The sequence below is a fragment of the Phalacrocorax carbo genome, chromosome 2, assembly GCF_963921805.1.
Source record: "Phalacrocorax carbo chromosome 2, bPhaCar2.1, whole genome shotgun sequence".
Classification (NCBI taxonomy): domain Eukaryota; kingdom Metazoa; phylum Chordata; class Aves; order Suliformes; family Phalacrocoracidae; genus Phalacrocorax; species Phalacrocorax carbo.
In genome coordinates, this window is record NC_087514.1 from 98,910,039 (window position 1) to 98,932,809 (window position 22,771).

General features: G+C 42.2%; 1 protein-coding gene across 3 annotated transcripts in view; it reads right to left on the bottom strand.

Moving 5' to 3' along the window:
• JARID2 (jumonji and AT-rich interaction domain containing 2) overlaps positions 1 to 22,771 on the bottom strand; it is a 226,087-nt gene that overhangs the window by 105,245 nt on the left and 98,071 nt on the right. The window lies entirely within an intron of this gene.

Below are 22,771 nucleotides of genomic sequence, written 5' to 3' on the forward strand. Positions count from 1 at the left end.
AGGCAACCCACAAAGCCATCACATTAGAAAAATCAGCAGTCAACACCACACAAACACAAGCCAAAGATACAAAAAGCATTAACTGACCTCAGTAAGGGGGATTTCAACATGACTGTGTTCACAGCTTCCTATAAGGGATGAACACCTAACGTCAGCCGATCCGAACAGTTCGGGGCAGGGGATCAGGGGTGCAGATCTCGGCTCTATGTGAAACACATAACTTTGCTCCCGGGAGCTTCTTGACCACACAGAGACACCCACTTCCCACTGCCAAAAGATACTGGGTTTGCCTCCCCCTCGGCACCCCCCCTCCTTGCATTCCTCCCTGATCCCTGCAAGCTGAACCGCTCTGGGCTGGTACAAAGGCCCAGTTTCCAGGGCAATTGGTAAAACAAAAAACACACATTACAAGTAGTTTAAAAAGCAACATTCTCGCCACACTGGGACGGCAGTGTTATTTATGAGAGCATGCAATAGCATGGATTGTAGTTACGTAGGCACAAAGCTAAAGTTCTGTTCGCCTACGGAGTAACATACCCATCCTAACTTCATCTGTGCAGTCCTGGGAGTCGCAAAGGAAAGCTTTGTTTAAAAAACAAAAATAGTTATTTTCGTCTTTTTGCACTCTCCCTTTTAGGAAAGCTGCCACAAATGTAACTGCAATGTAAGGGGTTAACCATCCCACACCTTAGTCTGAAAAGTCTGTGCTACCTGAAGACAGACAAACTCCTTGGTATAACCGTACTGTGGAAGACCACCAAACGAGTTCTATGCCTAAAGTATACAGGGAGAAAGTTACTACCTTCAGTTCTTTAAATATTTACTCTGGCCCTTAGTTTCAAGCAGGTAATATTCTGCATGAAAGTCTACATATAATAAACTGATGGCTCAACATACACCTCTTGTTTTCCTTCCATCTAAGAACTATAGGACTTAACAGTGTATTATGAGCTATAGCTTCATGCACAACTTTACTTGCAAATATTGTTAATGAATAATCCTCATTAATTTTCAAGAAGTAATAGACAAACAGCTGCAATACAATACAAATTCATAGCCCATTGTCTGTAACCCTAAATTTATCTTCTACCAAAAACGCCCTTACTTGCCAGAGTACATGCAGAAACACGACCAAAATCTTCGTAGGCATGTTAAATAAAACCATTCATCACTGCATGCCAAGTTAAAACATACTGGTATCTCCAAAACATCTGCAACAGTCTGCATTAATCAGCATACTGTACAGAGTTACTGTATTTAGCAGTGGTACAGCTATGCACAAAAGATAATTTAGTTTTATAGTGCAAATGCCATCTGTCACATTGTCACAGCATGACAAGGTATCACGTTACATATTAAACAGACAACACGCCTCGGAAATAAGGCCTATTTTCATGACATGGTTGTCTTAGAGTCTAAAGAACTAGGTTTTCATGGTAGTAACATAATTTAAAAACAAAACGGGCCAAAACATTTTTCTCTGGGATAAGAGAAAAATTTTTTTTCTCTTCCATTTTTTTTAAGGATAGCTGTCAAAGAAAATGCTATTTTGATCTCATTTCGTAACGCAAAACCACAACAGTTTTCTGTCTCTAAATAAAAAAAAAAACCACACATGAAACAGTCGTTGTTTATACCACACGATGCTCTGTGTTGCCACCATGATGGTAATTAACAGTACGTGGGCTTTTCAGATGACAAGCCACTGGACATTAGGTTGATTGCGCTACATAACAGAGCATATGCATAAAGCAGTACTGTTATGCCAAAAACTGTTAGCAAATAGCTTGTACAGTCCTCAAAAATGACTAGAGGAGTGCTTTTATATGTAGATATACATCATTACTATGGAAGCCAAGCATGAATGACATTACAGCACAAGATGTGTTTGTCAGCCTGTCAAAAGACAAGATCACCGAAGAGAACTGATTAAATAATAAAGGTTGAAAGAAGCTCCTTACTTCCATTACATCTCCATCCAAAATTGCTATTAAGCAACAGAAGACATTTATGTGACTTTGTTTCCTGCATATAAGCCCATTATCAAGTACCCGTTAGCAGCATTAATTGAAATTATATTGTTCTGCTGTTTCAACACAACACTTTTACAGGTGGGTTTTTTTTTTTTTTTTCGTTTTCATCTGGAAGGGGTTGGTTGGCAGGAGTGATGGTATTAAACTGGTAGCAACAAGAATATAACAGTCAAAAATGAACCTAATTTAATTCTACCGGGAAACTACCCCAGGCCATAGGACATACTTCAAGCCTCAGTTTTATTTATGAAATATGCATCTGGAAGACATTTTAAAAAAAATATCTACCAACACCTGCAACATATCATACACTGAGAAAAACCTCACCCAAGTCTATACTTCTGTAATTTTAGGTTTATACAAAGAAAAAAAATTCAAAGGGACGCATCCCTGATTAAAAGACATTTCTCCACTTTTAAGGACACAACGAAAACTGCAATCCCCTGTTTCCCGCAGGCAAGATAAACAACCCTTTCTGACACCTTATTCCTCTTAAGGCAGAAGAGAGGTCATCGGCTTGGGCTCTACACACCGTGGCCTGGATGAAGGAGGGAAGAGGAGTACGAAACAGGCTGAGCAGCAGGGTAGGTGTTCATATGCAGGTAAAGGAGATAGCAGCAGTAATGCTGACTCCAAAAAAGCTTCGGCAACCAATAAATCTCTCCTAAATCCCCTTCCTACAAATGCAGAGAGCTAAGTCAGAGCTTAAATCCACAAATAGCTATCTTGAATTTTGCCAAAGTTTTTACATTTTAAGAGGGGGAAAAAAAGGAAACCCAAGGAATGGTTGCCCCAGGACTCAAAAGCTAGGGATGTCCTGAATGAAGCAGAAAGAAGGAAAGATAGATGATGGCCACCACCCTACCAGCTCCTCCCTATCCGTTATATCAGTACCAATGTGTTATCAAGCTCCTACCAATTGCTCCTGGAGCTGTATGATAACGCAACAGCAGCAGCTTTTCTACTAAGTAGGTACCAGGCCTTGTAAAGGTCATTAAGTTTTGACAAACAAACACAGTTAATTTTATAGTACCATAAGCACGCCCTGTTAGCACTGAGGAAATGAGGGCCATGTACTCTTCCCACATGTTGCCAAGGAATCACGGTACTTGATGTCCGCTGCTTGCATCCACCTCTGCCCCCAAGACCCCTTGACTGCAGTCAGAAAGCTCTGGAGGAACAAGAGGACTCCCAATGCAAGACCCTAGCTATAGGCCTTTGCAGTTCAGAGGGACCTGGGTAGGGAAGGCATAAAGCCCTTTGCAGAAGCAAGGGAACACCACCACCAGGAAGAGAGCTTGGTTAGGACATGGGGACCTAGACGCTGTCCAGGTGCAGCCACCGCTCAGCAGGTGCCCCTGGGGAGGTCACCTCCCCTCCCTGAGCTCGCCCACCTGTAAAATAAAGGTAGTGAGATCAGCCCCCACAGTGAAGAGCAAAGGAGGGTACAGACAGTAAGCACAACATGAGATCTGGGATTATTAAAATCCCTCAGCGGTGCATGCCTCATGTTGATTTTGGCACTGGACAGAGTAGATTTATTTCTCCCCAAGGAGAACAAGTGCCCTTTGATTTGCAGCTATGCGAGGGACATCAGTCCTAGAGGACATCATCTCGCATTGGGCAATAACATATGCAACCTGGAAACAGAGTTAAATGTGCATTTTATTTGAAATTACAGGCACAAGCAGGTCCACGAGTGTAATTTATCTCTATTTAGTTCAAGGACATTAGCAGTAGAAAAATGGGCATAACCAGTAAGAGAGAGAAAAAAAGTCCTCAGGTATTAACAAAATTATCAGTTACATGTGAATGAATTATTCTATGGGTTTTATGCCAGAATGATCATGTCTTGTTTATCCTGCCTTTTCTGGGGGATTTTCTGGCTGAATGGAGAACCAGTAGGCTAACATCCCATGAGAAGAGAGTGTCAAGGAAGCCCTTGACATGTCTATGAAAGAAGGCATTTAGTTTTAAAATGTTTTGTTTCTTCCACTTTTATTTGCTTTAAACCTATTTGACAGTTATTTGGAGAAAAGTTACTGACAAAGTTTCCAAATTATTTTTGCCTGTTCTTCACCAATATGGCCTCATGTGAGGGAAAGAGCATGGGTTATTCTGGTAAATAAGAATTAAGCAAAGCAAGCTAATCAGTATTTTAGGTCTTTGTCACCTACATATGAGCACCAAGTGAGGGCAATTCCTCCCCCTTCTGAATCACTTTTACAGATCCATCTTAACTGTAATACACCGCTATAGCAGTCCCATTTTTAAGTCAACTATTTCCCCCTATCTCAGCATCACTGGGACTTGCTTTTAGACTCGGCAATATACCTTACCGGGTTTCAGAGTTAAACTTCCACTAGGAATGGATGGACAAAGCAAAGATAAATACATACTTCAAAAATACCCATACCGTGGCATCAGGGACTAGACAGATTAGTAAAAATGAAAAAAAAAAAAAAAAAAGGTTTTAAAAAGACATTCTGGTATTTTAAGTAGCATGAGGGGAAAAAAAAACTATGCCAAAAGCATGTCTCCAGACAACAGCTACTCTACATTAGAAAGTAAAAATTAGCAATTGTGTCTCCACAGAGTATAAATGAAGGAGGAATAAAGAAGGTAAAGGCAAACACAGTGAAGCAAGGAAGCGCCTGCTAATTGGAAGAAAACACAACATATGAATGTGCAAATAAAACAACAAGGGAAATAAAAAGGTATGCAACATCTCACTGCTAGCAATGAATACTTGGGAGCCTGAAAAGGGAGAGATGTGCAGCTAAAACCCAGAGGCTTAGCAAGGCTTGACTATATTTGTTAACGATTTCTAGGAAACCCTTATAGGCTGTATAATTTGGAAACAGCTTATCTGCATGAAACCGGATACAACAGCAAAACAGCATCTTGACGAACATTTGCTACACGCTTTTCCTCTAACAATGCATGGTTCCTACTGATCTGCAGCGAGGGATCACACAAACAGGACAGGCTTACGATCCTGGCAGATGAAGGTAACGAAAGGTCCGTTTCTGGAAACAGAGTCACAGTTGGCCAGCATCTTGGGCCCACAAAGGCGATCACTGGCAGGGACTGGGCCAGCCCCCCACTGCGCCCATCTCCAGAAGCCCAGCCCTTCGGAGGACCAAGAACAGGCAGCTCGAGTTAACTTCTTTCTCATATAAACCAAATTAAATGACCAGAGGAATAAGTGTAGGACTTGGACTTCTACACACACCTCAACAGACTCTGGAACAGGAGGAAGATTCTAGCACAGCAGCATTCCGTACAAAAAAAGATGGGGAAAGGATGAGAGAAGTGCCAGAAAGCCCTTCTGGGGAGGTTATCCTCTGCTTAATTGTCTCTAATTCTGCCCCTGTGACAAAAGCTGTGAAAGGCAAATGCTGAATGACATACTTCTAATTGCATAGTCCCATTTGATATTTTAATGTATGTCATTGAGGATTTGCCTTTCATGACTTTTGCCAGGAGCATGGGCAACCCTCCAGACAGACAGAAGAAATACTTTTTCCCCCGATGTGACACAAACTATGAAGATCTCGTTTGCTGCAAGAACACACAGCCTGGTGATGCAGCAGCAGTGACCCTCCCACGCAGCCAGCAGACGTGTGTATGGATTCAGCCCTTTCTTCACTGGAGATGCTTTGAGCTTTTAGTCAAAGAAAAGGAGGGGAAAAGTCCTCCTCCTGTCCTGGGAAAAAATAATTGAGCTAAATGCTAGGTGTTCTACAAGAACTCAAGTTACGTATGACAGATATTTGAACTAAAGCATTTTAATTACTTTCACTCCACATTTTCAATAACTTCTTAAAGAACATACCCTCCCTAACTCAGAGATCATCCATCAGCCAGCTCCAGGAGTCAAGCTGCCAACCTCTTTCACTGACTTTCCCTGGCATGCCACCTCCTTCTGCTAAGCACTTGAATTACGATCTCTGAGTTTAAAGCAATTAAATAGCCACCGACTTTAAAACAAAAGAAAAAGAAAAAAAAACCCAACCAACCAACCGAACAAACCAGGCCACAGTCACTTCTAAGTTAACACCCTAGCCTCTTCAGCAACATGCCAGACAGCCCCCCCCTGCCCCAGGGGGTCGGGGCAGCCCAGCTGGACGGCAGACAGCCCAGGCAGCGCTGCCGGCAGGGAGGCAGGCTGCCTCCCGCAATGCCGGGGATGCACCTGCAGCCGCATTTCCAATTCCCTGCCAGCAGATCTATTGAGAGCCTTAACATAGGCTTGACAACCACGCCAGAGTAAGGCCCTGTGACATCCCAGGAGGGGGGAGGGAAGAAAGCTGCCCGAGTAACTCTCAAACACTTTTTTTTTTCAGCCACTGGTTTCCCAGGCTTTTGTCTATAACCCTAAATTTCATCCATGATGCTCAGCACCTCGCTGCTAGTAGGGAAAGGCAATTCTCTTCAGGGTAAATCCAGCAGCTGCTTTTCCTGAGAGTGAATCCTTCCCCCTTGACACCATCTACCCTGTGTACTATTTATTTGCTCTCCTTCACCGAAAGAAGCTACAAGGCACTGTAAAACAACACAGAAACACCTGGAAAGCCCCCAAAACTCAGCCTTTTGCGATCTTGAATTTTTGGGATGCCTTCCTCCTTGTCACTGGTTTTACATCTAGCTTGCTAAATTAATTATAAAAATATCTGTTTTTTAAAAAAATACTTGGCATGTTTTTAAGGTATTAAACAGCAATGTGGCCATAAAAACTTTTTTTCCATACAGTAAGCAAACATTTTCAAAAACAGGTTGCTTAAAAAGATTAAAACAAACAAACAAAATCATTCCTATCTTTCTGTGAAATCTGTAATTGAAGAACTGTATTCACCCCTTCCCAAGGGGAAGGGATTTCTTTTTTGTGGTTTTTTTCTCCCCCCATTTTCTAGTGGGGTCAGGCAAGTGAGTATCATTCCTCACTTTCTTAAATTAAAGGTTGGAGGAATGCACCTCATGCTTGGGATGAAGAGCTGCCCTGCTGTTTTGACTCAGCCCCATGTAATCTGTTTGTAGAGTTATTGTCAGGGGAGAGGAGGCTCATGACAGCGACAGTAAAATGTTTAGACCAACCACCACAAACTGAAATCACAAGTGCAGTACAAAAGCCCGACGCGAATGAACAAGTTGTTCTGCCATACGTGTGCACAGGAGTGGTGATGTTCCACCTCTATTTGAGCACTAAGCCTTTGCCTAAGGTAACATCCCAGCCCATCTCTTACGTCACGCTGACAGCAGCGGCACAGTTTGGCGGACATCTCTCTGATGCACAGCATCCATCTACCTGCTAGGCGCATGCAATGGAAAAAAAAATGCCAGGAAATAAATCTATAGCTGGAAGATGCTTAGGAGAAAAAGCCCTGCCCTCCCAGAGTGGCTCCGGTGCTGCAGTGATGGGAGAGCAGGTGAGGGGATGAAGCAGGAGCCACCCACGCTCAGCTGTCAGCTGAGCTCCAAGTATCTCGCCACACGAACGATGCACAGGCCATAAGCAAGAGCGACACAAGCTCAAAGGCATCAGATAATGTAAACTTCAGCCACCTGCCAGAGAGTACGCACAGACCGTTCTCATTTTCACTGGGGGGACAACCAATTCTTGCCAGCGTTAATGCAGTTCTCCGAAGCACTGGCATATGAAACGCCAGCACTGTAACAGCCTTTAAAGAAACGCTCCTCATATGCCAAGCAATTTCCATCTCTATTTCTAGCTCTTGCGACCAGCAGCTTAACCTTACTTTCACCTCCCTTTTGTGAGCTCTACAGGCGAACCACGGGGGGAAGAGATGAGAGCTGGAGTAGGGGGCCAGCCACTTGAAAACCTGATGCTGGAGAAAGGGCTTCTGAAATGTTAAGGAGACTTCCCGCCACACCACCTCTGAGAGGAGTTAAAGAAATTCCACCGCCATGAAATATTCTGCTGCTGTTAAACAGCTTTTTTTTGCTCACATTTTGGGGCTTCAGAAGGATAAGTGAAACAACTTTAGCTGTTTCCTGACTTAATAGAAACCTTGGAATGACCATCATCACACACTTATACAATCAAGATTGTACAGTGATGTGCATTTAACGATTTTATCTTTCCAAATAAGCAAAGGAGATAAAGAACTATCTTGCAATTTTTAAAGTACACTGATTTCCAACCCCACCAACCATGAATTCATTGCACAGAATTTTCCTTCCATTCATTTCATTTGTGTAACTGAAGGCTGATACCCCTTAGCATATTTCTTTTTTTAAGTACAGCATCAGAGAAATGGGGGTGAGGGGCTGGGAGGTGCATGCAATAGAACAGCACAGAAATGCAGGAAGAAAACAGTAAGCAAGCTTTCAAAATACACCCAAGAGACTGTGTGTATGCTGAAGTTCACCACTGTATTACTACAATCAAAAAAATCCGGTTTAGGGCCAAAAGTACATTATCAGTATTCAAAAATCACTGCATTGTTCTATTTCAAAATGATGTGACAATACTGAAGAAAAAAAAGAGAGACAAAAATGAATACTGGAATCCATACTGTACATTCACAGTATCCCAAAAAAAAGCTAAAGAGACATATTAAACAGAAGCAGTTCCGACAACAAGTGGCTTCCTGGAGTTAGAACATTCCCTCCTACACTGTTTCAAGGCATCTCTACCAAGCCCAACTTAAGCTACAAAGACTATTAAATAATATCAATGCTTAGCATGCATTTAGCAGCACTTTGTATGTTCAAAGTGCTAACACACACACACACCCTCCAGCCCCCCAAAGAACACCAAACAAAACCATACTGAACAAATGGGAAAAGAATCTGCCCGCCCCACATGGGACGAGGCTACAGCAACATCTATCCTGCAGTGGGAGAAGACGTCCTGCTTTGTAACCATAGCCCCACGATGTGGCATGAGGCAGAAAGGACGGCACCAACCACACCGTGGGTATTGGAGATGCCCTCCCAACAGGGGAGGATGGACCCATCTAATGGGAAAGCAGCAGCGCAGATACGCTGTGCTGCGTTTTGGAAAAGGGTCAGTGCACGGAGCAGGAATCGTGGTCATCAGTGTCAAAGCTGGGACCCCGATTACCCCGCAACCTGCACCAGCTGCTTGATGCACTGACAGCCTTTGCTTCTTCACATGTTGGGGCCACCCAGGTCAGGTTTAACTCCCATGTAAAACTATTTATTAGTAACACCAAACAGCTACACAGTAAGGCCAAGAATGAATATGAACAAAATCATCATTTTAAGGAATCCTCCCATACACTCCAATAAAAACCCTCCCCATCCTGTTTAATGGCAAAAAAAAATTATATTACTGGATCCCAAGTGGTGGATATGAGAAGGAAGGAGAGCCCGATTTTCTTCTCTACTGGTATGTAAAAATCAGGAAAGGCTTTGGCAGAAGCTAGATAGATAAAAGTGGACCACTTATAAAGGAACAGGGTGGACTTCTTACATTTAGTTTCTTTCTGAACTTAAAATCTGCCTCAGAGAGATCTGGAGAACACTTTCAACTTAAAAAAAAGTCACTGGGGACATGAAGGCCTCATTGTTTTCCCCAAACTTTATATGTCAACACATACACATGCTTTTAAAAAAAATCCTTACCTCCCTTCTGAGACATTAAATCCACACAATGTTTCTTGGAGAGGGTAAAAAGAAAATATAGGTCAAGATGTTGAGATAGGGATGGCTTCCGAAAGATGAAAGCATAAGAGGACTAAGCTTTCATTCCTTCTGTTTCTTTGAGATTTCAAACAGTGTTATTTGATAATGGTTCCTTTCAGAAAATTGGAATTTAATATAGCTAATTATAAGTTAGAGAATTAATGTACAGTCAGTAGTCCAACTGAGCTGGTATACCATGCCGATGCTTTTTACCAGCATGTCCCCAGTCCTTATTACAGATCTTTTCTCCAAATACTAAGGCCAATCGGCCCTCACATTAGGCTGGATGGCCCAGGAGGTTGGGGGTGGGCATGGGGGGGGGAAACAACAAACCAAATCTATGATCTCCACGGCTGTAACACTGAGCCTACAGCAAGCAGCCCGGAGTTGTCCTCACTGCACAGCACAGAGCAGGAGCAGACCCTCCCGCTTCAAAAAGAGCACAAAAAATAAGAGGACAAAGACAGAATGAAAAACACAAGTAGCTGGAGAGTAAAACTACACAGAGAAACACGAAAACACATTTTCCTCCTTCTGATTAAAAAGGAGGAAAAAGGACAACAACAGACAATGAAGAGTGTAGGCAAAGAGAAGGAAAGGGAGTACTCCTAATTCTCTGCTATTAACATTGAACTATCTGAGAATTATTTGTCCTATGAGCAACCAACCATAAGCTAAAAATCCTAACTTACATTTCACAGAGAGCAAGCGGTATAAATAGGAATATCCCTCACGACAGGCGCCAGCAGCAGGCGCAGCTAGATTTGGACAGGGAGCAGTTTCTCTGCAATTCTGAAGGAAGCCGCGTGCCAGTGTTTCAGGGACCTACACAGGTTTAAGATGGTCTGTTTCTAGAGGTGGCACAAAATGTTTTCGGCAGCATCTGCTGCACATCACTGGTTGGTACGTAAAGCAAAACTGTAGCTTGCATACTCTTCAACATCGACTGTCCTGCAGTGAATTTTGAGGGGGAAAAACATGCATAATGGGAAGCCCTGCAATCCACAAGGTTCCAGCAGATTTCCCTTTGTTTTTCACTGTAGCTTCCGACTAAATACTAAGCTAGCGTATTTCTTTAAGCTTTCCAATGGATGTGTGAGCTTCTGCAATGAAATCCAGTCACTGACCAAGGCACGAGCTCTGTGTTAAGGTCTCAATCAGAAGGGCCATACCCAGTTTCTTTCTCAAAATGGTACCTACATTCAGTCGAGCTATAATCTTCTGGAGGAAAAAGGGGCACATTTTTTACATAATCAGTACAAGTTTCTTATACCTCAGCAGATTAATTCCTCTGAAGTAATATTTTCATTTGGCCTTCTAAAACATCCTTCTGCTCCTAACAGGCCACATCAGGACAAAACACCTGCCCCTTATAAAGGGCACCTCCCTGCCTCCCTTCATACTGGAAGAATTCCCCAAAACATTCTGCTGATCTTGGCACTGCCACCTGCTCCCAAATCTTGAGGCTGAGGATTGCTCACCTTTCCTTAACTTCTTCAAGTTGCAGAATAGCATTCATTTTTAGAGAAAACAAAAACAATTCAAAAGCTTAGTGAGGTGCTTCCTATTACACTTAGTGCTTTAGGGAACTGAAATCTTCTTGTGACAAGAGGACACCAATACAGTACTTTTCCATTGCTTTCAACATGAGTAAAGGGAAACAGAGACAACATGGGAAACACCATCTCCTTCAGTCTACTTTCTGGTTCCTGTTGCCTCAAGAACCTGGTCAAACTAGGTTCGAAGTGCAAGGAGTCACTGGACAAAAGCTGAAAGCTATTTTCCTAAAACCTTGGTAAACTTTCTGAGTCCTTCATCTGTACTGGCAGAATTTCTCCTGGAAGTAGGAAAGCACAAACTGAGGACCAGTCTGTCCTTCTCAGCAGAGTCTGTTCCTAAGTTTTCCTGCAAATTTAGTTTTCATGAGACTTTCCCCACTGAGTCCAAGATAATTTGAGAAGCTTTAAATAGAAATTTACTTAGCAGTTATAATTTTGATCCAGCCAGATGGTAATCCAGCACCATCTTGACATCCAGCTACACCAGGGAAATTGAAGGACTGAAAAACCATCTTCCCCATAAACTCTGATATTCAAGTTTGCAGACAGTTATCTAAAACTCCCTTTCCAATCAGTCAACTATTCTAAAAAAAGTCTGCTTTCCAGGCTGTTAATGACAGACACCTAGATCTGTACCAGAAAGCAAGCTGGTTTTCTGCACTAAGCAATGCCTTAACTAACAGCCCATTTACTCTACTTTATGAGCAGAGCATTTGTATATAACCCTGTATTATGTTCTGGATGTTAAATCAATCTTCAAGACTCTGTACGCCACTTTTATTGGAGTGCCTTCCATGCTGGTATAAGGGGGACTTTGTACCCAACAGTCCTTCCTCCAGCCTAGGAGAGATCAACATCAGCTCATGGCTCAAAAACCTCTCTTTCACAAAGAACTTTTACTCTTCAATTCTGGTCTCTTGTTAATGAGACTTTAAATATTCAAGAACATCACCATATTGTGTGAAGGTAATCTATGAAAGAGTGCATTTAAATCTACAATCGCGAATGGGCTGTGTTTATCTACTTAGCTAAGACAGCCTTGTCCATTCCAATTAGACAAGGTCATTTTTGGGCAAATGTAAACTGGCATTTGAAGTTCATCCCTGCAGGACAGTGAGATGAGGTAAAGCTTCTGAGACAGGTTTCCATCTAAATAAAACCTGACAAGTAGTCCCTAACCACAGACCTCGTTGCTGCACAAAAGACCATCTTCAATTGATTTTGGGGGAGGGGGGAGAAGAGTAGTGACAACTGTGTTTCAAGAAGACTTGGAATTCAAGCCACATTCTGGTAAATTCTATCCCTTATTCATGGCTTCCACCTGGAGGTAATTGTTGCTGACCTTCCAAGGTGTAAAGAGGCAGAACAACTACTGTAGAAACCACCAGATTTTATTATGTTGGGAAAATGATCAAAGTTCTTTGCTTACTGTCCTGTCAAGTAGACTGTCACGTTAAAGAAGTGTTGGGACTCCTCTCCGTGGAAGAGAAACAGCATGTTCCTGGACAGACGCACCAGAGGAACCAACAGGAGGAAAGGGGAATTGAGTCCTCCACACAGACTGTGTAACAGGAACACGCCTTTCCCCAGCCTCAGCCCACTCCACGTAACGCCTCCGTTTTGGGGCTCTGTGCGACCCTACCAGTACCTGAGTCACTGAAACGAGATCCCAGTATCACAGCAAGGGAACAGGGGTCAGGAAAAAACAGAAGGGGATGAAATTCCTCTTCAGCCCTCTCCACCCAATGCACCTGCATCTGTACACTTCAGTACAACCCAGATGCCTCTTCACAATGTCCTGTATGAGAGGACATGCTTCTACCATTGCTCTAGCACCCTCTGGCCAACTCTGTGACAGCATTTCTGCCCTGAAGCGGAAAGAAAAGTCCCATGTTGTGGAGAAAGTAAAAACTGGTCTCCTCCTGTGCCATTTTCACCACTTCTAAGCTTCTTTCAATCCTTCCACATACACAGCAGGCATAACATAAAAGCACTGGGGTGCTTTGCAGCCACAGTAAACAGAGCATTTTTAAAAACACTTGGCCATTAAATGCTTTCACCTTTCACAGCACCAGAGGAGACAACCGCTGTCTGAGGGAGGTGTTTTAGGAAGAACCTGCTTTTGAGGCAACCTGGCTGAAACAGAGCGTGTCATGGTGGAATTTACCTCTAATACATCTGTTTACACACATGCACACAAAGACTAGGAAGAGGCTGAACTGAAATATTTTTAAGGTCGAACGCTACTGAAGCCAAAGGAGGAGAAAAATGCAATTAAATGCTGGTACAGTCTTTGGGCATTACTCAGAACAGCTGGCTGAGGCCAAATCTTTTGCAGGAAAAGTGGTTTATCTCCTGGCTTCCCAAATTGCACCAGAGGTCAGCTAAAGAGGTTTCAGGAGTTTGCCAGCTCTGTCCCTCCATGGGATCGTTGGCAGATTGCTCCAGCTGGGCTCCTTCCAGCAATTCCCTTTTTCCATTTTAGCGTATAGCTTGAATAAAGAAAACAAGATGAAGGCTTTCAAAGATAACGCAGTCCTTCCCAAACAGATGCAGAACAAAGCACAGGAAATTCTGAGCAAAGTAAAAAAATGAATGTTGTCTGTTGAAGGCTTATCTGGAATGAGTTAGCCTCTTAGTGGACAGATCTGAAACATCACACAGCCCCGACTGCAACTGCAATGCTCACTAGCAGTTTTGTGAGGGGGAAAAAAAAGAGGATAGATAAAGGTGGAAATTCAGCAGCCTTTAGCTCTCAGAGCTGGAGACTCCTTCACATGTACCAGAAACAACATTTGTGAGTCAAGCTTGTCACCGTCATCCCCCATCACCCTAAGCGCAAGGCTTCTACATCCACACCTTTGACTGGACATCCCTTTCACAGTATTAAATTAATTTAAATTGGGAAATAAAGCACATCAAAGGCAGGTTACTGAAAACGTATATTCATCTAATTCTGGATACGACATCACATTAACTGCATGTAATAAATCTGTGCTAGTCAGACACACTGAAAAGATTTTAAAATGCATGAATATTTATTCCGATATAGAGCAATCTGCTATGACTTAACAGTATACGTGCTAAGCTATATTTATTTTCCGGAAAACATTCACCCACAAGCACTGGGAAGTATCTGCTATGTGATGAACCTCTCATTATTATCAGTTATCAAATGACAGCAGTTATTTCAGAATGGTTTTTTGGAGATTTTTAAATCAAAAAGATCCCGCTGAAACCAAACCAAAATGTGGAGGCATGAACTCAGAGCGCAGACCAATCTCTGAGGCTGTTATGAGCCGTGAAATGAACATGACTAATTCCTGAGGAGTTTTGTTGCTCAAAAAGGCGACTGATTTTCTTGCTTCTCATAGCAGAAATTCTGTGTTTAAACGTGGGTTAATGACATCTAAAAATAATGTGATACCAATCTACCAACATTCTCAGTTTACTCCAAGTCATTACAAGGATCCCCAAATCCATTTCAATTGGCAACCTGTACACTTAACTCAAAGCCTGGCAATACAGGTAATGGAGGGTATTTGAGGTGAAAAGTAAGGTGCATTGGCAGCTGTGTCAGGCAACTTGCAGAAGTGGCTACTGTGCCCATCATCAGTTACAGCCATCTGTCACTAATCTTTACTTTTTCTTTTAAAACCACTTTACTGCCAGGGTTGACACGATAAGGTTTACAGCACACATGACATCTGCTATGACTAAACACAGCTTAATGGCCTTAAGAACGTCCTGCTGGACTGAATAGTTCTCAAACTCCTTCCACTCTTTCAGACAGCAAGCCATTTTAAAATGCCTTCCCACGTCAAGGGAAAAACTGCTGTAGCGGTTGTGAGACACAAGGCAGGCCCTTGAAGACTGAAAATGTGTTCTCTCTAATACTCAAAGTGCTCCACGAACTGTAGACTGGCACTAATAGCTCAAAGCTATAGTATAAAAATAATGAGTGAAAGCCTTATTCAAAGCTAGGCACAGACACAGTTTCAGAAAATACAGCTCCCTAGGACCGACTACAGTAAACTGTATTACACATGACTGAAACTTCTCTCTGCTTTTACTTGTGACACTGATTTTATTTCCTGTTACATTCGTCTTAATAGAGTACGCTATTTCAATGACTGACTTTTTCTTTCCCTGCTGCTTTTCTGGTTATATCCCGTATTGTCTGTCCTTCAAATTAAAAACACTAGTTATTTAATGCAGTTTCCTTCTGCCAATCATGGGCAATGGGGGAGCAACAAGAATACTGAAATTTAAACCCTCTTTACAACAGCAGCTATGTATTCCAACCTGCAGACCTTTGTCTCCAGTGGAACATTTTAATAAACACTAAAATAATAATAATGATAAGCACTGGGCATCAGACAGATAGAAAGAGGTAGGTAAAGTACCTTTCTCTCCCCCCCCACCTTCTGAGAACTGTTGCTCTTAAACAGAGAAGCATTGAGCTCACTTTTTCTGAGCGTACTGCTGGATTGCTGCCTTCGTCTCCACTTTGTGTCCTCACCTCAGCAGATCACCAGCACGAACTTCATCTATCCCAACTTGTCAGCTGAAGGACAATGCTCTATGCAGATCTCTCTGGTTTTTAACATCCCAGTAAAAATCTGGGTCACACACACACAAAATTATTAACAAACTTAAACTTCTTTATCTGCCAACCAAAGAAACGGCTGAGTTAGATGCACCGCTTTGGATAGTCAATATTACAGTCAAAAAAACAGCTCTGTATAAGTTATGTCTCACTCTCATTTCTAAAATAAGCAAACTGGAACTGACAAAAAGGTACAATTTTTGACAGAGCTGGCAATCCTACGAGGTAAAACCACCACCATCCTTTTGGCTGTACATGCCAGCCAAAAAGATGCCAGGGCACAAATTTAGCATGGCTGGCAATTTTGTGGCTGCCAAAGACGGAATGAAGCAGTTTGCCTGTCCGCACTCAAGGGTGCTCTCTGGACACCGGCTGATACAAAAAATAAATCCAAGGCAGCAGCTATGCAGAATGACCCTGAGTCAAGTAAAACTAAGTCCTGTGTTGGGGTTAAGGCAAAGTTTTGTTTCATGGACAGTCTAAGCAATGAATTTCACCACTACATCAGTGTTGTGTTTGTTGTTGGGGTTTTATGTTTGGGGTTTTGTTTTTTTTTTAAGAAATACATAAATCTAACACCTACACTTGTGAAGCACTTTTCAATGTATTTTTAAGCTGCAACTTTTTTTTGCTCCTATTTCTGGCAACTATTGTCCCTTCTAGCATCTGAGGCTGTGGTTAGATAAGACAACTGCACCAATCCTAAAGCTGTGGTTAGACAAGATGACCGCGCCAGCCAAGCAGCTTGCTACTATCAGAAGGGACAAGTCTGATCTCCTTCCCCTCCAGCTTTCAGTCAAGGTACTCTGGCCCCTCATTTCCACCAAATGATCACTCAAAAATTATTTCTTTTTTAAAATAATTTTTTCTGGGCTATTTTTCTGCCGCTTCAGTAGGCTGAACCAGCTGCACTGCATGGGCAGACAAATGGCAGAGCCAGCACAAGACAGCAGGTGAAAGGATGGGGACCAGACTCATCAGCTGCTACTGAACTCTTTCTTACCTTTCCTCACCTAATATTTATTTTAGACCTACAATAACTCAGTCTCCTACAGATTATGCACGCGCCTCCACGGGTTCTTCATTGCCGTTTTCATTTTCCATTACCTACAATTAGCAATATGCAGGGAGGCAAGATTATTTTTAGAATTACTTTGACTAGAAATGCACTCAGGGGCAATAGTAAGTATTTTTAGATGGCCATGTAATAAAGCTTAAAGAAAATTAATTACACAATTCCTCTGTTCCTCTAGTTAAAAAAATATCCCTCTCTTATGTTTGAGAGAATAAGGATGATGGGTGTCCTGCAAAGTAAAATTTTCTGGCAGTCTTGCTGAACACTGAGATTGTATTAAGACAGGAGCACAATTTGGACATAATCGAATTGGGTAGAGATCACTGAGGGAGCAATTTGGCCTGCAGAATTTTTATAAGTGGTGGTGATGATGGAAAAGGCAAAAGGAGCCTGTAATCAGCCAATGAATAAGCAAGTCCCTGGCAGGCTTGAAAATGAATTCTGTTCTAAAAAACAAAGAAAGGAAAAGAGATTTGGAAATTTTCAATGGAGCCCAACCCCAACATCCTGTTCTTTATTTGTTAATCTTTAAATTCACTTGACAGCAAGCACCAAAGTGAAAGTGATGTTGAGTGCCATGACAAATCTGCTCAAATGCTTATTTTCTGAACCTTTTAGCTGAAAACATCTATATTTAATCACAGTTTAAAACTAGCCAAAAAGGCTGTTTACTCTGAACGTAAAGGAGAAATATTGCTAAGTTGAAAGAGGTATTTCTGTTTCTGTAAATGCATTTGAAAAATCCACTTACACAGACAAGGGTCCTTGGCACACTTACAATCTTCTACTAAAGCTTAGGAGACAGACAGACATTACCCACTGTCAACAAATGCAATTTCACATCCCTGATGGAGTGAAAAGCTCCCTAGACAAACGTTAGCATAAAACCTTCTTCCAGTATTTAATTGCAGCCTTCAGAAATAAGACAGATTAAGTTACCAGCATATTTGAACTATCACAGTGAATGAAGAGGGCTACTTTCTTGTTCAAAATTAAAGGCTGGGTGGTGGTCCAGCCTATGTGTCTGCGCCAGGGGGGAAGGAGGCGTGCGCTGCTCTGGGCACATAGGGGCGCAGCTGCGACAACAGCACTTCCCTGAGGGCTGCCGTGTTTTCATCTGCGCAAGTGGGAAGAGAAGAGACACGGCCTCAGCCCAGAGAAGACGTGGTTGCCCTGCTGGCAGCTGCTGCCACCCCCACATAGCTGGCTTTTGGCAAATAATGCACTGAGCTGAAGCGCCCGGCTTAGCTGTGTTTAGGCATTTCTACCACATCTATCGTGATTTTTATGCTGTGCCCAGGGTACCATCTACACGGTCAGGGAAAAGACGTTTCAGTACAAGTTGCGGTTGGATGAACCCAGCCCCACACCACCCTACCACTGGGCACCTTCATTTTGACATGGCCTGATGGGGAACATCGACAGAAACCCCTGTGCAGCAAGCAGGAAACACTTGAAAATCCGTGCAGCAATGACAAAACCAGCTATTTCCAGCCGGCCTAGCCAGCCAGCGTGGCAGCCAAGGGATGGGCAGACCCAGGCGTCAGACCAGGCTGCTGCTGCTGGGTCCAGCACTGTGGTCCCACCATGGGCTGCCTCAGAGGCTCCTGCCTCTCTGTACAGAGACATTTCGTGTTTGGAAAAAAAGCAAACCTCAAACAAAATTCACATTAGCTTTTGTGCAGGAATGGTGGAGGGTGGGAGCAGACCAGCTCAAGGGAGGAAGGGGCACCACACCCTTCTGTGGACTGACCACCACCTCCATCAACGTGCTGACATTGCTCCTTCTCTGTTTAAAGAACACACATAAAATGAATAAATGACTCTAACAACCCTAAATGTAAGGTGACATCTCTCAGAATAGCAAAATTACACATTTTTACTCATCTTTCTATTTACTAAATGAGCAAGACTTCCAACTTCTGCCTTGAACCAAAGTGTTCCTTCACATACATTTGGTTTCCCAGCTAAACCATGTCTGCCACAAGCTTAACCTAGCTGGGATGTTTGGAAATTGCCATGACACTTTTCTAGGACTTAAAGTAAAGCTGGTGATAACGCACTATCAGCTGGAATAATTCTAACATCTGGTTTCTCATCTCTGTAGATTAACTAACCAGCTTTAAAAAACAAGCAAACTTTGGCACTTTTTCTATTTATGAAATGCTAACACTTCTGTTTCACAAATTTCTTCTTTATCACAAGTTTTGAAAAAAAAGAATTTAAAATCTTATGTCATAAAAATGTACTTTATGATATACTCTTTTGAGGGTACTGGATTTATTCTCATAAACAGAACACAAGCAATAATTACATCTTTCATTGCCTTTTTTACAGCCTTATCTCACATTCTAAGCTACACAAGAAGAAAACAATTTCCCAAGGGAATTAGTTTTCCTTTTAGACGAGGATCTCTGAAAATTGGTATCACTATTCCAAACACCAATCCCTATTCTTAAAGTCCTAATGCAAATGACAGGCAGCAGTAATCAAAATCACTAAAGAGGTCCCTCTGGGTTTTCCAGCACACAACCTTGTTTCCATAATCAGAGTTCCAGTATCCCATTTAGGGCTGCAGAGGGTTTCTTGACAACTTGCAGAAGCACCTCTTCCACATTTTATATTCCCACATGCTGGAGAAGAACACGTAGCAAACAAAGGCACATTGTAGGGTGGCATTCTGTACTCTGCAAATAGCTAGAGTCAATGTAAACATGCACGCAATATATCCACTGACACAACAGCTGTAATACACCTGCCCACCTTCCTCTGAAATCCTTCTAGCTAGCGGAGGGGAAGTAAGGGTAAAGAAAGCAGCAAAACAGTTCGGATGAAAAATAACTGGCAGCACAAACATGTAAGCAAAACTTATCAGGTGAAAAGGAGATATAAAAAAGGTAGGAGTAAGGAGACCTGCAAACACGCAACCACCCCAAAAAAAAAGGCCGCTACTTTAATCAGAACCACTTAAGTAACAGGATTTCAGCCACAAACTTAAAATAGCAGCATTGTTGTCAGGTTAACAAGTGTCTTTAATAGTGAGGCAGAGACAGTCACGGGAATATAATACATATCAACTCCAAAAGTAATTTGAAGTTTTAATTATTTTTTTAAATTTTATTTTTATTACTCAAGAGAGGCATGGAAATTCATTGTCTCTGTGCCACCACCAGCACATCTTAGAGCTTGTGGAAACTTTAGTACAGAGAAGACTCCTGTTAGTGGGTTCATCTCTCACATTTAAAATGAACTTGCTTTTCACACTATCAAAGAGGCACCATTGTTCCAGCTTCCAAATCATTAATGATACTACTGTACTCACCAGCTGAAATAACATTGACAACTATTTTCATACAAGTTTAGTTGCAGCTTGGAAAATGCTGGCAAAGCGATTTTCATAGCATGTTTATGCAACTTCAGCCACTTCAAATCCATAAAAACTTCTTAAAGACATCAGTTGCAATGGGCTGGTGTGTATTTTACCTTCCTCTATTGCCAAAAGTATTTTCTACTGAAACAAATTACAGGTTGCAAGTCTATAAATAAATAAATTTACGGGATGACAGTTATACAACCAGAACAAAGAAACTCTCTCTGCACTACAGATGGTGGCACTAAGATCAAACCCTGCTACTTAGCTGTCTGCGGTCCCCTGAGCTCTCACAAATACATGAGACCAATCCATGCTTCCACACTGAGCAGGGAACTGAGCTTGAACCCTGCTCAGACCCCTCCTTTCTACTCCTGGAAATGGTTACATTTGCCAGGTACTGAAAGGTGTCCTATTTGATTTTCAACAGCTGAAGGAGCAATACCCTTTAGAGTTCACTATGGACAGCAACAGGGTTGTGCTGCACAAACCTTACACTTTCCTTTTTATATTTGCAAGGCAAAGCACCCAAACCAGAATTCAAGCCAGGGGAGCCCAGCTTTACAGAGGCACTGAACACATCTAATTTCAAATCATTTCAGCTAGATTCCACCAGCCCTACCCTCCCTCCCCAAGAGCTAAGAGTGCTGATTATTAATAAAGAGATCACTCATACAAAACCATATTTAACTGCATGCTACCTTTTGGAGTAACACGCAAGAAACAATGGTTGTGGCCTGTATGTTGGAACAAAGGACATAGGCAAGGAAATATTTTTTATTCCCACAGCCTGAAATCATGGCTCTAAGGCTCACCCTTAAAATACTATATTTCCCTAAATTCAGAATAGCTCGGTAATTTCTTATGATGACCTGCTTTTTCCTCAGTCCCAGAGGCATGTGCATTTGAAAATACATGGCTACATTTTTTTAAAAGATGTAATGAACAATTGTATGTTTAAATCTATTTTCTTAATGTCACCGCACAATATCAATCCTCCTCCCTTTTGCAAATCTTTTTTCTTTGTATAATTAAACATTCTTCCAAATACCAGCGGATAAAAAACTTTTGGACAGTGATGTTGTGATGTTGAAATAGAGCAGCACTGAGACAGGACATTTAAAGAATCATTTAGCAAACAAAGAGTAACACAGAATATCATTCTGGCTCAAAGAAAACCCAACCAAAACCAAACCCCCAAAGAACTGATCACTTACTTCTGTGAAGGAGAAAAAGCACCAAATGCTACAGTTCTCAATGCAAGAGGCAAGCTCTGAAGACACGAGCCGTGCCGCTGCCAGAGGAAGCCGGTGGCATATTCTGCGTCTGGTACCTGCATCGACACAGCATTCCCAGCCAACTCACTTTTCATCTAAGCTGCCTTTGGAGAAACTAGACACCATAAAAACCTCAGTCATCCTGTAACCTGGCACACCATCAAAGCCTCCTAACACACAATTACTGTGCTTCATGCCTTTAGACTTTTTTCCTTTGACTAAACAAAACCCCCACAATGGAATAAGAAACTTTCCAAGAGAAATTGGGTTTGACAGAAGATCAATGATGCAGAGGTGTTGGAGGGAAAAAAGCCAGCGCTGTTTTGTGTACACCTCCAAGCTTATTAATGGCTTGCTGCTAAAGCTAGATGCCCCTTCCCACCAGATCAGTATTTGATATTATTACCGAACTCAGAAGTCTGAGGTCTTCTTTAATCACATTAAGGAGTTTGCAATTGATTACGGAATTCAGTAACTTTATCATGCTGCCTGTAGTTATCCAGCCACTCCACTAGGTTTTTGCCTTGTCGGCAATAACACTTAGTGAAAACGCAGTGGAATTTGACTCACCATGTCAAAAACACAAGCTACATATAAATATGAATAACCTATCAAGTAAGTACCCAGCTGCTGCTTTAATGCATTAGCACATGTATAGTTATGCACATGCCTAAAAGGAACTGCCATAAACCTCCATAAAGAAACAAATAAGATCTTGTCAGCGAAAAGAAAACTGTAAGCCTGCCCAGAAATCTGTATCCTGCTAGTCATCACTTTCAAGGCTCAAGCCAGCATGACAAAGCCTTTTCAAGAAAGGGTCCTGTGTCAGGGAGTGAATCTGAAAGACATACACTTTATATTCACCTCTCAGGACACCACTGCTTTTTTAAGCAAGCCGTAAGGGAAGGGGGGAAGCAGCAGATAATAATTGGCCAAAGGATTAAATAAATGAAATTAAGCTTCTTTGAAGGCCTGTCTACATCTCCTTTTAAAACCTTTAAACAACTGCTCTGTGAACCACTAAACTAGGGGAGTCCAAATGTCCCAGCATTTGCCCCCTGAATCTTATTATGTAGGTCCTATGCAGTTTCACCTCTGGACAATAGACAGCACGGACTGAAATTACTCCAGAGTTAGAGATGCTGGTTAGCTGTCCTTCCCCAAGATAACTGAA